We start from the raw sequence: 18,979 nt of genomic DNA on the forward strand, positions 1-18,979 counted from the left end.
TAAGAAATGGGAGAAAATATGGGCGGCTTGGAGGAGGTACCGGGGAGAGTGGATGGATTCGCAGGCGGATGAGGCGCCGCCCTGAGGGATGATCAGTGTGGAACTTTGTACTCCATGTCTGTGCACTTAATGCTGAGGTCTTGTGACACCCGTCCTGCACTGGATTCCTTAGGGTGCGGCTGTAATAAGGAGGGCCGCAATGTGGAACTGGCGGGGAGGGAGGGGGAGTAGGGTGGAGTTGGTGAATACAATTTGTCTGGTTCGATAGGTTCAGAGTTGGGGATCCACTGGGGTTGGGTCAATGTTTATTGGGGGGGTCTGTTGTGGTGGATGGGTTTAATTATTTCGAACGAATCTGCGGCTGATTTTATTTGTAATTGTCAATGAACTTCCGTTGCTAACTGATGTGCAATGTTATGGAGCTGGTTATTCAAATAAAAAGATTTAAAAAAAAAAAACATTTGCACTTTTGAGATTGGTGCTAACCTGGCCGAATGCGTTTGTTTCTCTAAACTTTTCCGACTTTGCATGTGTGCTGAACAGTACAGCACACATCCAAGTGGAGAAAGTTTTAAAGTTTGTCTAGGCAGTAGTATTTTCTACTGGAAGGGTACCTTTTTCAGTACAAAACCTATGTTAGGCATGATGCAGACAGGTTTGTGCCATGGTTTAAGTGGTGCTCACCAGGCTGATTGTGCGCAAGGGAGAGAGCAGGACAGTGCCGTATATATTAGTAGTCATAGTAGTCATGCAAAATCAGAAACGTTTGGAGAAATAAAAGCATTTCTCCTTTTTACTTCTGCTTCAAAGAGGTGTTATATTTTGGAGCAATACCCCATCTACTATAGAGTAAACAGAGATTTGCATCAAAACCCATAGATGGTTGCATAGGGGAGCACCCATGTACCATCCATGTAATGCTGCTTTGCGTTAGTTTCAAGCAACTTTCTTGAGCAAATTACATTTGCGCCAGACAGTAATTTCAAAATAAATATTTTGCACTAGTTTGATTTACTTTTGTGACGCAAATCCAGTGCAAAATGTCTGTAAATGAGCCCACAAGTGTTCTTACTGTAATACGTCCTACACATCAGCCAAGCGCCTCTTCTGTGGGTAACCAGGGTGATCCATTAAAAAAAAAAGAATAAACATGAAAATAACACAGACATCTCACCCCAGTCTGTCTTTTATCAAACGTGTCTTTTGAGAGATAAAAAGAGTTGTTTCTTATAGATATTTCCTCTGGATATGTAATTTTATGTTCATGCCAGACCCCTGACATACCAGCAATCATATGAACATCCATGAATCAAGACTTTCCACTTTCCTTTCTTTATCAGACAATAGCAGATGTCAATGGTCAGAGATTTACTTCTGTTGAGGGCAGGAGTAACTCACATTCCGGAAAGCACTAGGCTCAGAACAGCTCAAACAAGCATTTGCAATGCAATAGTTCTCGCATTAATTACGTTTGAGCAATTGGCATTGCGAAATATTGCAACACCAATTGCAACAAAAGTCTATAAATTGTAGGCCAAAAAAATGTGTATTTCGTTTTGTAGCAATGGTGACATGCTGCGCTTTAGGTGAATATGTTTAAAAGTAAAGTGTTACAAAAGGGGGGTGGTGATGGACGGAGCATCTGAACCAATCAAACACTCACACCTAGTCAACAGAACTGGGTTTAATCCATAACCGTTCTTTAGCCCACTCTGCCACCCCAGTTCAGACATGGCCATATGCAAATCAGTCTGATCCTGTGCCTCATGAGAACAGTCCAGCCCGAACTGCCAAGCCATGCCTTCCCTTGACCGGAAACAAGCTTCCTAGGACCGGTTTCTGGCATTACAGCCGTCTTCAGCCACGTTTGCTTGAATCCAGTGGCAAAGTGAGCATGGGACTCACGTCTGAGCATACCCTGCTAACTTAAGGCGAATAAAGCGGTACAAAAGGGGTGTGGTGATGGACGGAGCATCTGAACCAATCAAACACTCACACCCAGTCAGCAGATCTGGGTTTAATCCATCACCGTTCTTTAGCCCACCCTGCCACCCGAGTTCAGACATGGCCATATGCAAACCAGTCTGATCCTGTGCCTCATGGGAACAGTCCAGCCCGAACTGCCAAGCCATGCCTTCCCTGGACCGGAAACAAGCTTCCTAGGATCGCTTTCTGGCATTACAGCCGTCTTCAGCCAGACTTGCTTGAATCCAGTGGCAAATTGAGCAAGGGACTCACGTCTGAGCAAAGCCTGCCAACTTATGGCGAATAAAGCGGTACAAAAGGGGGGTGGTGATGGACGGAGCATCTGAACCAATCAAACACTCACACCCAATCAACAGATCTGGGTTTAATCCATCACCGTTCTTTAGCCCACTCTGCCACCCAAGTTCAGACATGGCCATATGCAAATCAGTCTGATCCTGTGCCTCATGGGAACAGTCCAGCCCAAACTGCCAAGCCATGCCTTCCCTGGACCGGAAACAAGCTTCCTAGGACCGGATTCTGGTAAAAGTAAAGTGTGCCATACTGTGATTGCTACAATAGTTAATTGTGGATGCGTTAACAATTGATGTGTGCGCTGATGGCTGGTGGTGTATGTGCCCGTAGAAATGGTGCACTGATGGCTGGTGGTGTGTGTGCGCCTGGTGGAAGTGTGCACTGACGGCTGGTGGTGTGTGTGCGCCTGGTGGAAGTGTGCACTGACTGCTGGTGGTGTGTGTGTGTGCCTGGTGGAAGCGTGCACTGACGGCTGGGGGGGTGTACCTAGTGGAAGCGTGCACTGACAGCTGGTGGTGTTTGTGCCTGGTGAAAGTTTGCACTGACGGCTGGTGGTGTTTGTGCCCGGTGAAAGCGTGCACTGATGACTGGTGGTGTTTGTGCCGGGTGAAAGCGTGCACTGACGACTGATGGTGTTTGTGCCTGGTGAAAGTGTGCACTGACGGCCGGTGGTGTGTATGCCTGGTGAAAGCGTGCACTGATGGCTGGTGGTGTGTGTGTCTGTTGAAAGCATGCACTGATGGCTGCTGGTGTGTGTGCCTGGTGGACGCTAGCACTGACGGCTGGTGGTGTGTGTGCCTGGTGAAAGTGTGCACTGACAGCTGGTGGTGTGTGTGTCTGGAAGTGTGCACGGAGGGCCAGTGGTGTGTGTATGCCTGGTGAAAGCGTACACTGATGGCTGGTGGTGTGTGTGTCTGGAAATGTGCACTGAAGGCTGGTGGTGTTTGTGCCTGGTGGAAAAGTGTGTACTGACATATTTAAAATTAAAGTGCTCCATACTGCGATTGCTACAATAGTTAATTGTGGATGCGTTAACAATTGATGCATGCACTGACGGCTGGTTGTGTGTGTGTGGTGGAAGTGTGCACTGACGGCTGGTGGTGTTTGTGCCCGGTGAAGGCGTGCACTGATGACTGATGGTGTGTGTGTGTGCCTGGCCGGCTGGTGGGGTGTGTGCCTGGTGGAAGCGTGCACTGATGGCTGGTGGTGTGTGTGCCTGGTGAAAGCATGCACTGATGGCTGGTGGTGTGTGTGCCTGGTAAAAGCGTGCACTGACAGCTGGTGGTGTGTGTATGCCTGGTGAAAGCATGCACTGATGGCTGGTGGTGTGTGTGTGCCTGTTGAAAGCGTGCACTGGCTGGTAGTCTGTGTGTGCCTGGCCGGCTGGTGGTGTGTGTGTGCCTGGCTGGCTGGTGGTGTGTGTGCCTGGTGGAAGCGTGTACTGATGGCTGGTGGTGTGGGTGCCTAGTGAAAGTGTGCACTGACGGCTGGTGGTGTGTGTGTGCCTGGTGAAAGCGTGCACTGACGGCTGTTGGTGTGTGCCTGGCAGAAGCGTGCACTGACGGCTGATGGTGCCTGGTGGAAGCGTGCACTGATGGCTGGTGGTGTTTGTGCCCGGTGAAAGTGTTCACTGACGACTGATGGTGTCAGTGCCTGGTGAAAGCGTGCACTGATGGCTGGTGGTGTGTGTGCCTGGTGAAAGCAAAGGAACAGAAAGAATTGCCAGTGCTGATGTGGATACTATTTAAACAACTAATGTCCAAACCTGAACTCAAAGAATAAGAACGGGGTGCACTATTTAATAGTTTTTTTATTTTAAACAAAATTTAAACCAAGCAACCGATTTTCAATATTTTCATTTATACAAGAACGTATTTACAAAAGGACACAAAGAACTAAGATCGTGATTTGGAAACCATCAATCATACAACGTTTCATACATATCACATCCATTCAAGACACATTCATACCATTCAGGGGCAAAGGGAAATATACAACACGATTAAAAATCTGTACACCACGATATACTACAAATTGATAAAACACAGTATTGTACTAGCGGCCAAGAAAAAAACAAATCAGCAAAAAAACAAATCAGCTCTTGTCGCTCTCGCAGACACTACGTGTCTGCGAGAGCGACAAGAGCTGATTTGTTTTTTTCTTGGCCGCTAGTACAATACTGTGTTTTATCAATAAGAAGTTTTGTTGTTTGTTAATTTGTATAGGATTGTACAATACACAACGAATTGTTCTGTCATCTGTCGTTGGTAAAAAGATCCTCGCAGACAGTGGCCTATTGTTAGATTTGAGAGTGGTGTACTGCTTCAGTCAGCAGTACACCACTCTCATACTCTGCCTTTTTCAATGTTTCTATTAGGGGTCTTCTGGTAGCCTTCCAACTGGTTATTTGGTACTGAACTAGGATTAGCCAGATCTATGAACCTGTTTGTGACCTTGCATTTGACCGGGTGGGGTTATAAGCCAAGTAAACATGTTGCCAGTGAATATAGGCAATCCCAGTGGGTAGCGGTGTTAATGAAGTCGACATCCTCTTTCCAGTACCCTGAGAGGAAGCTGCACTTCCACTCCATATGCAACATTTCTACCCCTTGCACCTCGCACCTGTGACATTTTGCCCAGGCTGTGTGATGGAATTTGTTGATCCTACCTGCCGTAATGTATGCTCTAAGAAGGAAATAAAAATTGATGAATTTGGATATAGCATTTTCTAGATACTTTAGGAATTTGTTCTAATATTTTTGGTCAGTCTGAGTCATCAATCGGCATCCCAATGTCCTTTGCCCATTTACTCTGGAGTTCAATCAGTGGGAAGATATCAGTTCGGAGGGCCCTGTATAAGCCTGTCATTGCCTTATGTGTGGTCCTGGTACTGCAGATAACATGACACCCTGAAGTCTGAGTGGTCCATTTTGTCCAGTTCCTGAGTGTTTTTTGACCGCTGCTATGATTACTCCTTACAGTAAGAATTGCCCTACTACTAGGTCAAAATCTGTCTGCAGTTCTTCAAACGTTAGAAGTGCTGCTTCCCTGTATAAGTCCCCCATTTGATCAATACCAAAGGTTTCCCCATATGTTAGCTTTTTTCTATTCCTTCTGTGTGGCAGCAACTACAGGTATTTCAAAGGGATATCGGGGAAGTAGGGTGTCTGAGTCTTTTGTAAGCAGGCAGCCAGAAGAGTTTAATAACTGCTAGCCTGCTGTCTTTGGTATTTATGGTCTAGCAGTAATTGGAGTAGTCCATTGTGTGCTGGGAGAGAGGAATATTCTATCGCTCTGCCAGTTTTTCTGCTGTCTATCCACTTATTGAGCCACTGCATCTAGGCCTCTAAATAATATGGGTCAAGGTCTGGGACCGCTAACCCACCCTCTGTGACTGGGCATTGGAGTTTGGACCATGCCACCCAGCACCTACCTTTACCCCATATCCATTCAGTTAACAGCAAATCAATCAAAAACTTACATCTAGGGATATTGAGCGGTAGTGCAGTAAAATAATATAACAGCCTGGGTAAGACCACCATTTTCACAATGGAAATGCATCCTGCCACCAAAAGTGGTGGAGTGTTCCAAAATTCTATTCCGGACCTCAGTGCGGACATTGCCACCTCTATGTTACCTCCAAGTAGGTCCTTGTTGTTGAGGTATATTCTCACCCCTAATTATTTCAGACAGGTGGGTCCCCATAACAGCCCCAGTGACTGGGGCTATTGCTAATTCTTCGCTAATGGGAAGTAGACTATTTTTTGCTAATTTATGTATAAGCCCGACAACTCCCCAAAGCGATCAAACCGCCTGACAGCCTTCACCAGTTCAATTTGCTTATTCTTTAGAAATAGCAGTATGTCATCTGCACATAGGGCGTGTGATTCGCACCACTTACCACCAGGTCATCATAATGGCACCTGACAGCACACTACAAGCCAGGGGTTCCACTGCCACACGAACAGCAATAGTGACAGTGGACAGCCCTGCCTTGTTCCTCACCTTATCCCATTAGCCTCTGAAATCACACTTCCTGACTTAACCTCTGCTGTCGGGTTCAAGTACAGGAGTTTAGTCCAGCTCACAAACCGCTCTTCCCCCCTTTCATCTTATCTAGCACCCTAGAGAGGGATAGCCAATCCAGGCTGCGATGGGGTTTTTCAATGTCCACTGCCATCACCACAGCATCCCTGCTATCAAATGATCCATCCAACAAAAAATCTAAAAGCAACTGTATATTGTTTGCCTTACTGCGACCAGAGAAAAACCCTGCCTGATCTTAGTGTATCAATGGCTGCCTATATGCCAAAAGCTGGGTAGCTAGTATATGACTAAGTATTTTATAGTCAACACATTTAGCATTAAAAAAGGTCTGTAGGCCTTCATGTCATGCTGGGGGGTAACCCGGGTTTAAGCAATGGGATTCCTAGCACCGTCCTTGTCGAAGTAGGGAGATAGCCAAGGCCCTTTACTGCTTTATATAGCTCCACTAGTGAAGGGGCTAATTGGTCAATATATATAGCATAGAATTTCACTGGAGTCCATCAGATCCCAGCACCTTTCCCAGGGCTATATCTTTAAGAGCTGCTTTAATTTCTTCCAGTGTGATATCACCATCCAGGTCTTCTGCCTCCTCCAAGGTGATTCCCGGGAGAGGCAATGGCTCCAGAAAATCATCAACCTCCTGCTGTATATCATGGGGTTACCCACGTGTAGGGGAGTGTAATATCTACAGAACCTCTGATTAATGCCCTCTTCATTATACACTCTGACTCCCGTCTCAGCCTCAAGTTCCAACAACAAGCGAGCTTTTTTTGTCAGATTGGCTAGCTATGCCAGCAGAGTCACTTTTTTGTTTCGCTTGTCGTGGACCTTCATCATATATTCCTGGTAGTCAAAGGAGCAGAGCTGTTCTAAGTGTTCTGTGAGTTCCTCTTTCACTTCTAACAGCGGTTCGTGTAGTGTGGGGTTCCTGAGTCTCTCTCTCCCTTCCGCTCTGAGTGCCTGTTCCTGTGTCTCAACCTCCTATACCAAGGTCCGGTGCACCTCCACTGCTCCTGCAATGTATTGCCCCCAAATTACCATTTTAAAGGCATCCCACTCTAACTGTGTCATCGAAGCCGTGTTCTCATTTTCGTCAAAAAGTGGCCTGGGTCCCTTACCCTATGTTTTGACCAAAGCCCTGGTCTTTAAGTATTTTGAGTTTCAATCTCCAATTGGGCACGCAGGAGTGCGCTTTTGCCCATGCAAAGGACAACAAAACAGGATTGTGATCCGATATTGTCCTAGACAGGCATTTGACATTCGGAACTTTGGGTGGACAAAGGCATGTATCTAGTCAGACATGCAACTCGTGTATTCCTGAGAAGAAGGAACAGTCTCTGTCCGCTGGATGTGTATGCTTCCAAGTGTCTATGATCCCCCAGTGGTTCTGCCACTCAGTTCATTTTCACACTAGTCATGTTACTGAGGAGTTGCGCTGGGGCGGGTGAGATCGATGTAGCACGGGGTCCACTACACAATTAAAGTCACCTCCTAGTATCACCCAATGAGGCATAAAGGGTGTAATGAGTCTGGACAATTCATCTAGGAAACTAGCTTGGTCCGTGTTAGGTGCAGAGATGTTGAATATGGTTATCCCTCTCTCCTCAAGGCAATGCGTAACCACATATCTCCCATCGTTGTCAGCCACCCCCCACGTCACCTGAAAGGGGACCCCAGGCAAGACCCAGATGAGGACACCTCTCGCAAATGCAGAGTAATCCATGTAGTGTTTGTCCTTTCCATACTTTGTACAGTCTAGCCCTTCGGTGGCCGTCAGGTGAGTTTCTTGTAACAGAGCAACATGGACATCATTCCTCTTAAGGTAGGTGAGTTCTTTGTATCATTTAGACCCAATATTCAGGCCTCTAACATTTCCTCAGCTGCTCCTGGTGCACCTGTGATTTAGTTGGGCATTACGACACAGAGAGTCCGCCTCCCCCCATTCAAATCAGAGGCCACGAAGTCATCTGCGGCGTACCACAAGGATCATCACTCAGTCCCACCCTCTTCAACGTGTACATGAGTCCCCTCGCAACCATCGCGCGACAACACGACCTCAACATCATCTCCTACGCTGACGACACCCAGCTAATCGTTTCCCTCACCAAAGACCCCAACACAGTCAAAACCAATCTACACGAAGGAATGAAAGAAGTAGCCGAATGGATGAAGAACATCCGTTTAAAACTAAACTCGGACAAAACTGAAGTCCTCATCTTAGGATCGTCCTCCTCTGCATGGGACAACTCATGGTGGCCACCGGCTCTGGGCACAGCACCCATACCTACAGATCACGCACGGAACCTGGGCTTCATCCTAGACTCCTCCCTCTCGATGACCAGACAAGTCAACGCCGTTTCATCATCATGCTTCAACATCCTACGCATGCTCAAAAAAATCTTCCGTTGGATCCCCACCGATACAAGAAAAACAGTCACCCACGCACTAGTCACTAGCCGACTAGATTATGGAAACACCCTTTACGCCGGAACCACAGCCAAACTACAGAAAAAACTCCAACGCATCCAAAACGCCTCAGCCAGACTCATACTGGACATCCCCCGTCAAGCCCACATTTCCGGTCACCTGAAAGATCTCCACTGGCTTCCCGTCAACAAGAGAGTAACGTTCCGTCTCCTCACCCACGCACACAAGGCCCTCTACGACCTAGGACCCGAATGCCTCAACAAACGACTGTCCTTCTACACACCCACCCGCCAACTACGTTCATCCAACCAAGCCCTCGCCGCAATTCCGCGCATCAATAAATCCACCATGGGAGGAAGATCTTTCTCCTACTTAGCGGCCAAAACCTGGAATTCTCTCCCCCACTCACCTCCGCCTTACACAGAACCACCTCTCTTTTAGAAAGCAACTAAAAACCTGGCTATTCGATAAGTAATGTACCCACCCTCCCCCAAGCGCCTTGAGACCCTCTGGGTGAGTAGTGCGCTATACAAATTACTGAACTTGAACTTGAACTTACGTCAACTATGGCCAGCGTTCTGTCTGGCCTTCTTTGTGGTAGCCACCTTCTCGGTCTGGGAATAGCTTATTATACGGTTGTTGCTCAATCCACTCCCATACCTCTTGCGGCTTTGTGAAGAATTTAGTTCCATCATCCATGGAGAGCAAGAGCCTTGTGGGTAAGAGCATGGCATTTTGCCTTTCCATAAGACTGAGGCACTTTTGGCCTTGAGGATACTCTTCGTTTTTGTACCTCTCAGGTAAAGTCTGGGAATAACATACCTCTGCTATTAGTTCCTCCTTGGCTCTTGCTTGTCACAGGATGTGGAATGTATCCTTATAGTGTAGTAGTTTAGCCACCACAAATCAGAGGTGCTCCCGCCGGCGATGGTCTTGCAGGGACCCCTGTGACCTCATTCCAATGCAAAGAAAGGGGAAAGGCCCTCCTGTGCAACCTGTGTTTTGATTCCAACTCTCCAGGAAAGAGATCAGATCAGTCACCTCAACTCACTCCGGCATTCCTATCACCCTAATATTATTTCTCCTGGCCCTGTTCTCTGCATCCTCAGCATTATATTCCAGTTCTTTAACATGTCCCTCTAGGGGGGAAACAACCTTTACGATACGGTCATCACATTGCGTTACCTTTACAACACAGTTGTTACAACGCAGTACCCCTACAACGCAAGTCGTGACCACGATTTGCTCTAGATGGCGCTCTGAACTAAGGAATGGTATAATTTACTACTCCAACACCTTCCCTACTGTTGCACACACTGGAGTTGGAATAGTAAATTATACTATTCCTAAATCCGTGTAACGACTTGCGTTGTAATGGTACTGCGTTGTAACAATTTATTTTTGTTTTTCAAAAAGAAGTACCTGGCCACCAGTTTTGGAACTGCTAGTTACTCATGCAGATTTGGAAATACAACGCATCACGTCATTGCATTTTACTTTCACAGTTGTATTAATTCAACTTAATTTCAAACATCCTTTCATTTTTTTGAAGCATGAAAAGAATACACATTTCATTCATTTATACATTCCTCATGAATAAATGTTAATAAACACATAAAAAACTGGACAAGTCAAAAACTATAACATAACGACAATAATACAATGCCTGTAGGCGCTATGACATTGAGTATTGTTCAGTTCGTTAAGCGCTTCAAACAGGTATACTGCGGGGACAACTTTCTCTGGAAGTGATTTGCTCTTGGGGTATATTTCATGTAGTGGCACCCTCTCTAGAGCTTCAATTAATGTGGATCCCTCGCAGGCAAAATATTAGCGTGCCGACGCGTTTCCAATCCCCCATTGCCTAAGAGGATTATCATCAGGGCTTAGACTACGGTGTAATCTTATCTTCTTTGTTTGAAGCGCTTAACGAACTGAACAATACTCAATGTCATAGCGCATACACGCATTGCTTGAATCACCGACTAGTGTAATTGTTTGAATTAATCGTTAGATTTGAATTTATTGTCGTTATGTTTACGTTTTTGAATTGTCCAGTTTTTTTATGTGTTTATTAACATTTATTCATGAGGAATGTATACATGAATGAAATGTGTATTCTTTTCATGCTTCAAAAAAATGAAAGGATGTTTGAAATTAAGTTGAATTAATACAACTGTGAAAGTAAAATGCAATGACTTGATGCGTTGTATTTCCAAATCTGCATGAGTAACTAGCAGTTCCAAAACTGGTGGCCAGGTAATTCTTTTTGAAAAAATATTGCACGTCCTACCGGGCCCCCAAAACGGACGTAACCTCTATAGTTTAAAGTCATTGTAATGACTGCATTGTAAAAGCACGCAATGTAATGCTTCGCGTTGTAATGAGACATTTTCCTCTGAGCCGACATTAGTCCTTCCAGAGTCCCAACTGCAGCAGACAGGTGTCCCAGACTGCGCTTGTTGGTCATGATTTTCTCAGAAAATCTGCAGTGATCATCTCACAGTATCCCCTTATCAGCCACTACAGTGTCTATTTTAGGTTCTAGGGTCTCTCTTGTACCTTTTTTTGACTTGATGATAGTACCTTGAGAGGCTCCCAGTGTCCTTGTAGTAGGCTTGAATGACCTGTGCTCTTCATCCTCAATGCCACTAGTAGCAGGTGTAGTGGTATAGCTGGGATCCTCTGCCCCCTCTTCTTTAAATGTTTGCCCATTCTTATATAGTACAGTCTGGAGCATAGAGGCCTGTCACAGCAGTCCCACAGAACAGTATTATTTTCTCAGTTTGCCCCCAGTTTGAACCTCTTAGGTCATTATGTAGTGGCACTCCATTGTTCGGAGCTAAAGTCCTTATAATGCCTGCCACACTACAAGGGGGGTGTAAGTGTCAGGGGCCCACTGGCAAATCCGGTAATCCATCCACATGCAACATTCACCTCCAGGCTCCCCTCCCCTCCAAGTTACTGCTCCCACACATTTAGCACGCTGCCACCTCCTCCAGCCTGATAAGGCTCCACTCCCCCAGGGCACGACCCCACAGCTCAGCGGCAGCCACGCTTCATGCACCATCGCATGGGGGAGAAAGGACCCACCTCAGGGGGGGCCTGGTCACCTGCAGCACACCCTGCACAAAGTCTGACCTCCAACTGCCCTCAATAGTGCCCATCGCTGGGCTCCAAGTGCTATTCAGAGGGGTCACCGCCTCGTCAGGGAAGGTTTGTCCACAGTGGCATGGGCGCCTCGACCCCTGACCTCCCCACTAGATCATGGCAGTTCAGTAGCATGGCCTAAGGCTGTGTCTACTGAACTGCGCATGTCAGATTGGCCGGTGTTTTCACTGTGGCCAGCCTGATATACACAGTTCAGCCTTCTGCAATCAACAGCTGAAAGGCAGCTGAGAAGCAGAGGCTCAGCCCCATAGATGTCCAATGGATCGGTGTGTTTGCCTGCTCCAGCCAATCCTTGCACTGCTCTTATGTTGTTTAGCATTGCAAGCAGCAAGAGAGCAGTGCTTGGATTAGCTCAGATGGTACTCTCCAAAAAGCAGCATAAGGCAGGACGAACTTTAAGGGTGTTAGCAGCCGAACGTGTACTGCAGATCATCATTAAAGGTAAGTCTTATTTTTAAAAGGTTTCTTGTCATTTTTTATGTGCCCCCCCCCACTTTTAAAATGTAGCAGCTGCCACTGGTCTATGCTATCCTTGTTTACCCTCATCGTTGGCTCCTCCTCACCTGCACTGAGCCTCCACACTCTTTCTTCGGGTGCGTGCTGGCATCTAGGGATAGACCGGCTCCCGTCAGCCGCTGCCTGCTATAACAACATCCAAGGGGGCCAGGCAGTGGCGTTATACAAGCCCCTGCAGCCCCCGCGGTACAGGGGGACCCCAAAGTAGCATATCATCCCCTCAGCACAGAACTCTGGCCTGAGAGCTTCTGATTAAATCCGGAGCAGGGACCCCTCCATGTACCTTCCAGGGGGACCCCCTCAAGATTTGTTATGCCACTGGGGCCGCGGTGCTCCCGTCAAGTCCAGGCAGTAGCATAAACGCGGCCTCCGACTACTGCAGTCAGGCCACCACCATCTTGATGTGTAGCCTTTTGCTGATAGGGCTGCATCGAAATTCCAGTAGTTTGTGGCCACTAGGTCGTCAGCTCGTCATTTCTTGCGGCACCGACAAGAAGGCCTCAGTATTCGATAAGGTGAGGCGGCTCAGTATCTTGGCTGGATGGCGGCATTTCACCGGGAGCTCTGCGAGCCGCAACGATTGGCATCAGGCCACGCCTCCCTATATCACCTCTACTTCTAACCTTCACCATGGCCCTAAACCGAATTTTTAAAGCATTTTTCACACCATTTAAATAGGTGTACAGTTAATGTGAACCGTATGATTTCAACATGTCACTGTTACCATAAATACAAATGCAAAAACATGCAAAGACTCCATTAACCACAATTGCATAAACAGGCGGGTCTACAAGGTTCTATTTGAGTGTGCATAGTTAGGGTGACCGGAGCACATAGTCAGGCACGCGCTGTACCAACATCAGTGGTCTGGATATATTCAATTGCTCTTTATTCCTTTTCTTCGGTTAGATCTATGACTCTTAGGTCAGAAGACAGATGCTGAAGACAATAAATACTACAAGAAAGAAGATACCATGATACAGCTGTGGATGGGGGCCAAGGAGTGCAAAAGGAGTCAAATAAGGCAACATAGAACAAGAGGAATTATCAAAATGGATAACAACATAGGTGAGACTAAAATGGAAGGAGAGTGCACAACAGAATAAAGGACAGGATGGGGCAAAGAAAGAAATAAAGATGAACACAAAGAACAAATGAAGAATGGAAAGAAGGAAAAGAAAAAGTGGAGGAATGAAATACTGGGAGAGGAAGGAAGATGAGTATGGAATTAAGGAACAAAAGGAGGATAGAAAGATGGTATGTTGGCAAAAAGGGTGCCAAAAATAAAGTAACAAAGAACTAAAAAAAGAAACATGGGAGGAGGGAAAGAAAAGCAAAAAGCTGGGAAATAGAATGAAATAACGTGATGATGGGAAAATGTAGGAAGGTGGAAGTAAAGAAGGAACAAAGGATGATGAAAGGAAGGCAGGAAGAAGACCAAGATAGAAAGAATGAAACTCAGGAAAGAATAAGGAAAAAAGGGAGACCGAGCAGTGTGGGATGACAGCAAGAAAGGAAGAAAGAAAAAAAGAATTAAAGGAATGAAGGAAACAAATATGGAAAGAAGAAAAGTAAATTTGATAGCATAAAGAAGAAAAGAAAGACAAAAAGAAGGAGAATCAAATGAAAGAAGAATGCAAGAACGAAAAGAACACCGGAAAGAGGGAATAACGTGAGAATAGAAAGAAGGAAAGAAAGAAATAATGCAAAATCAGGAAAGAAACTTGAAGGAATGTATTTAATGCCTTTTAAAAAGGAAAGAACAAAAGAATAAATGGATAATAAAAGGAAAGAAAAACATGGAAAGAAGGAAATAATGAATTAAAGAAAGGAAAGAAGAAGAAAATGCTGGTATACATACAACTTTTTGACAAATTGCAAAAATCATCATTTGCACCGATTTCTCAAACTTCTCTTGGGGGAACAACTGTTTGGGCCTTCATAGAAAGTGCCTGGATTGCCCACTTTGCTCGGTCACTATGTGATATAGTTGAACAAGGGGTGGGAAGGTTGTTTGCCTATTCCCTAGTGGTAATCTCTATTTTCAGTGCCCTGATGTTTGTGCTGACCTCCCTGAAGCTGGACAAACGCAACGAGGAGAGCTTTCCGTGTAAAGATGGATCAAATCATGAACACTTTCTCAATGAAAGATTTTTTGCATCAATCTGCAGGTAGCCATACTCTAAAAAATGCTTCGCTTAACCCACTTCAAACACATCTGATAGTCCCGAAGAAGGAATACGAATGAGTGGACTTGAACTCCTTCTATGCCATAACTCTTGACTTGTAACAGTCTGTACAGCGCCTTGACACACCATTGAGGCCACTTACAGCACTATCCAGGACTCCTTAATAAATGGTGAATAATACAACTGGAACATACTCAGAAGGCTTGTTGAATGAGATTTTATTTCACTGTTTGAGCTCAACCCATTGTGCTCCGGCTCTGGTGAGACACATTTGTTTGTAATGTTCTGCAGAGAACAAAACATGGAATAAATCATATATGTCGAGCCGTAGAGAGTAAATCTGGAGGGAGCCATTGAGAGAAAAAGACACAACAATGACGTTGAACCCTGGCTCCACGTGGCAAGTGTCCAGTGCATTTGGCCGCCTTGGACGCCTACCACCAGCCTACATAATACCTTCTGACAAAGAACAGAAACTTCACATTTCCAACTGGCCTCTCTCCAAGTTTGGGGTGGGGGGGGGGGGTAATCATTGAAAGTGGAGGGAGCCAAGCAAGAGAACAAGTTGCCAAGGGCAGACAGACTGACTAAAGACAGGACTATCTTCAAACCGACACTTCAGCAACCTCTGCTGCAATAAGGCCAATATGGAGCATGGCTGGTGGCTCTGGGAGTTCAGCTTCAGGTGTCCTACTTATTTCATTATTTTTGTGTGCATGATATATCATCCAGCGCCTAGACGCTGGGGACCTGTTCATTTAATTGTTGTTTGTATGCATGAAATGCTGCCTGGTGCCTAGAAGCAGGGGTTACTGGCATTGCTGTGCTCTAAACGAAAATGAACTAAAACTAAACTGGGAATATGCTATGTATGAACATTGTTAATGGTGGGAGGGGCTTTACGACCCACTTCAGACTCCGCCCCTTATGAATCTTGCCTAAGCTTATCCATGGTAATAAACTAATTACACTCAGCGCATCTACAGCTGTATAATCCATGTGAAATCAGCCTTTGAATTTAAGTTCATATGGTACATTAATATGGGCTGTCCTGCACCGAGAGGACCATGGTATCATGAACATCCAGTTCCAGAGATGGAGCGACTTGTTCACGCTTACCTATAAAAACAAATCAACAAGCGTGTGGCCCTGCCCTCTGAACATACTCACAGGTGTGAGTGGGGCCGAGGAGGGCACATTTGGGAGCCGAGAAGTGTGGGCTCTGAACCCAACACTTGATCAAACTTCTTGTAATACTGGGCACCTGGCTTAATCTCGCCTCACCTCAAATGGCAAATATAATATAGATATATAAAAAACAACTGTACAGGGTGGTGTCTACACGCTACCAGCCCTTCCTTCTCGAGCACTTCCTGGTTTCTGCAGTTCGGTCCCATATGGGCCCATTTGCCATATGCTCTATGTGCAACACCTCATCACCGCTACAATTAAAATTATTCTTTCTAAAGTGTGTGGTTGCTCCTTAGAGCTCAGTACGACTAGATTAGCTATTTATACCAACTGTAACCAGGCACTGTAAGGGACATCTATCACGATTCATGCCTAAAATGACATTAACTTGGATGTATGTATGTCTATTGATGTGTAATTGTATGGATGTATGGGTTTCGAAGCAATACCATGGTTAGCAGAGAAAATTGAACTATCAAAACCAGATGTATCAGCCTAGACTGGGAAATCGAAAGCTGCCCTGGGAAAAGTGTTCAAACCAGCCCTGCTCTCCCCCCCCCCCCACCCCCCCCCCTTCTGCTCTCATCCCTTGCTCTCCCTTTCATCCTTTCATCCTTCCATTCTCTGTCTCCCTCTCTCTCCTTCTGGTCACACAGCTCCTACTTGGCCAAGTGTAGACAAAAACTGATGGAGTTACTTTATGACTTTCGCCCTCGATCAGCTGGAGAATCCAGGGGGCATATTATCAAGAAAGGGCGTTACATTATCGCCGCTTTTATAGGCAGAAAACTGCCGATAAAGCGGCGATAATGGGCTTGATAATATGCTCTATGGAATTCCAATCGAAGCCCATGTTACATGTCTTTACATCTAACATAATGTAACGCCTTTTCTTGATAATATGCCTCCTGCTGTGGTCCACGAACATGAAACATCAAAGGGGCATATTTACAAGGGCTTTATCTCCGCTTTTTTGGCTTACAAAGCCAAAAAAGCAGAGACAAAAACCAGCGCCCTATTCACAAGAGAGTGCTAACATGCATAATCACATGTTAGCACCCTTTTCCCCAACACCTCCCTTTGCATCGCCAATGAGATGCAAAGTGGGCCTTACTGGGCGTACCCCAGATGGACTACCTTGCAAATACCGCTAATATTTACATCGCAATACTTACAAGGCAGCCCACATGATTTTAGCACACATTAGATTTTGGCGAAAACTGCAGTTTTCACCAAAATCTAACGTCTGCTAAAATCCTGACTTAGCCATCCCTAACATAGGGGGTGGAGTGTGCTGATACGTGGGTCGTATCAGCAAGGTTATCGCCCTTTTGCAGGGAACATCTCTGGAAAACCAGCGATGTTAAAAAACATTCCGACCATTGACACAGGAAATATATAGGCGCTAACCAGAACTCAAGGAAACATGCTCTCCTGCCTTAAGAGAAATGTTCCTGGACATTAGATCGGGCTTTTTATTGTATGCTCTTTTTTAATTATGATTTTATGAACCAATTTTCTTATGATATTTTAAAACCCTTTTTGTAAAATGTTTGCACTGGTTTTAATTAACTATGCATAATAAATTTACCTACCTTACCATGCAAAAGGGAGATAACCTCGTTATCTCTGGAATTTTTATCGCCCTGGAGTAACGCATTGTTAATTACACGCTACCAGGGCGATAAAAAGCAGAGACAGCCTGCAATAATCTAATTATCGCTAAGCACGGCCAGCGATAATTACCGCTGGCCGTTGTTAATACGCCCCATACTTTGGAGGAGTTGATGTGATCAGCCAGCACTCTTTCATTTTGAGGAACTGATACATCTGGACATAGTACTCATTTTTTGGGGACTAATCTTGGGTGTGAAACTGCCTGCTTGCATTTCTTCCAGCACATATGGTGTTCGTGGTCATATTGTCAAATTTGAATTACCAGCTCAACCTCTGGTTGGTCTTTTCGGCTCTTGCCGCCCCATCCTATCAACCATGGCCTTGTTCCAGTGATCCTTCAATCTCTTCACATCCAGGCTGGTCGCTAAGCAACAAGTGGCATGGGAGGGCAACCCTAGTCCTAAAGCTACCCTTGGTGAGTGGACAAACCTTATAGATGTCATTAGGATTTTATGCAAAGATCCCATTCCAGAATGTAGTAGATTTTGGCTTCTGTTATGTTAGTTCCTGTTTACAGGCCATGCATTAAAGGAGCCAATCACGAAATAATTATGCAGTGCAATGCATCAGTTCCTAGATTTTTTAATCTAGTTCTTCGCACCATGCTATTATTTTTGTCCCTGAGTTTTGGCTTCTCGTATTTGGAACTTCTTTTGGATTCTCCTTTTGGATTTCATTTATGCCCAGCTCGCTTCCCAAGGATTCCAATGAGTTTTTTTGTTAAATCCTTTGTGTTTTTCCTCCTAAATGGGACCTTTTTTAATGAGTCGATTGGCAGCCCTGAAATGATACCCTTCTGTGCATGGGGGCAGTATGGCTACTGGGAGGAGTCACACTTTCATCAGGCAATCAAGAAAGGGACACAACAGGCCTTTTCGGGATCCGGTCCATAAGGCTTTACCTCTCAGCTCGTAGTAAGGGCCTCAGGGTAAGAGCATTACCTCTGCTAGGACAGTTACTCCTTTACAAGCACAAGAATGCCCCCCACCGCCCCCCGTCGGCCTTCCTCAGTAGGGCACTGAGCGGGAACCGCGCATGCTGCGCTCTCGGTCTGTGATTGGCACTGCGGTATGCACATCTGGGGAAAGTGTATTGTACTGACATCCATATTTACATATTTGCCATCTCCCAGGATTGTTGGTTCCAGTATCAGGGTCAGAGGTCATGTTCTCAGGCTCGCTTACATGTCCCCTAATCCCTCTGAGCACGGGCTCACTTTTGCCTGGGGGACCTCTGGTGCGCAGACTGTTCTCAACCCTGCCCGGCGAGTGCAGCTCGGTTTCACGTGTTTTATTTAAAGATTGTCCCAGGTGAATATTCCCCCAAAAAGGGTCTAAAGGAGGATTCCAACCGTTCTACTGGCTAGGGCTGGAGCGATGGCTTTTGTATGGGGGCGGAATGGAAGTACATACATGTAACATGTTGCACACACCTCCCTCTGCGAAGTGCATAGTGAGTAAATGTAATTACAAACCACGGGC

This window comes from Lissotriton vulgaris, chromosome 9, assembly GCF_964263255.1.
Source record: "Lissotriton vulgaris chromosome 9, aLisVul1.2, whole genome shotgun sequence".
Taxonomy (NCBI): Eukaryota; Metazoa; Chordata; class Amphibia; order Caudata; family Salamandridae; genus Lissotriton; species Lissotriton vulgaris.